This window comes from Elephantulus edwardii, unplaced genomic scaffold (genome assembly GCF_000299155.1).
Source record: "Elephantulus edwardii isolate Elephantulus edwardi_28Jun2011 unplaced genomic scaffold, EleEdw1.0 scaffold00275, whole genome shotgun sequence".
Classification (NCBI taxonomy): Eukaryota; Metazoa; Chordata; class Mammalia; order Macroscelidea; family Macroscelididae; genus Elephantulus; species Elephantulus edwardii.
Window position 1 is genome coordinate 2,299,316 of NW_006400025.1, and position 1,159 is coordinate 2,300,474.

Here is a 1,159-nt window from a genome sequence, read left to right on the forward strand (position 1 = left end):
ACTACTAAAGTTTTTCCAAGCTTTTCTTGAATGAAGTTTACAGTCCTTGGTTTTAGTCCTATTTCTTATCTAAAGCTCAGCTTGCTGATTGGCAGTGTAGGCTGCTCATATGGTCTGTTTAATTATTTTGGGAATAGGAGAATTTCTGTGTATAAAATTTTGCATGGCTTATAATTAGCACTGTTAGTTCTTCTATATTCCCCATGTACTATCTCATCTTTAATTACTGTATCTATTACTATCTAATACTTATTACTATATTTACTGTATCTATTACTATATCTATTCTTATTTTGTCTTTTGGTCCTGGTCATGTAATTCTTAGTCTTGTGTGGGTCATCGAATTACATCTGACTTGTACAAGAGGAGATCTCCCCTCCTTCTCCAGCGGAGCATCTGGTGGATAAAAACTGAGCGCTTTGAGATTGCAGAGCAGCTTCTTGCCTCTAAGCAACCAGAATTCCTTAATTCTGTGCTCCTTGCCTAATGAAAAGACTTTATCTTATTTTGAGTTCCCATGTAAAATTTTCGCCTTTTCATGCTACCTATTGTAAGAGAGGAATATTTGTTTTCTAATATTCTATTGCTCCTGCTTCCTTTGTTTTTTCTTAGGTATATCTTGATCTTATCTAATATTCATTTTGGAACTGGACCACTCTATTCTTAGAAAACTTATATGTGTTCTTGGTTTCTGTATTTTCTTGGGTTTTAATGGTCTATCTTCTGTTTGTTAGGATGGTTACTAATTTATCTAGGTCCTTTTCTAATTGGTTTATATTATTACATGTGAGCAAAAAGTCATTTATGTAATGGTTTAGTCCTTTAATTTAGGAAAGTATGTAGCTGATAAGATGTGTGCTATACTTGGGTATACCTTTGTGGTTTTCTTTTCTAGGAAATGAAGTATATGTCTGGCTTGCTTCTTCTAATGGGATTGCAAAGAAAATATCTAATAGGTCTGCTGCAGCAAAATATCTACTGACATTTATTTATTATTTTAGTTGGATAGAATTATCTTGGGAAGTGTTCATTTAATCTACAATGCTGTTGTTGTTGTTGTTATGTGCCGTCGAGTCGCCTACGACTCATAGCGACCCTAGGTACAACAGCCCTAAACTCCGCTCTGTCCTGGGCCAATCACACTGTCTCTGACACTCCC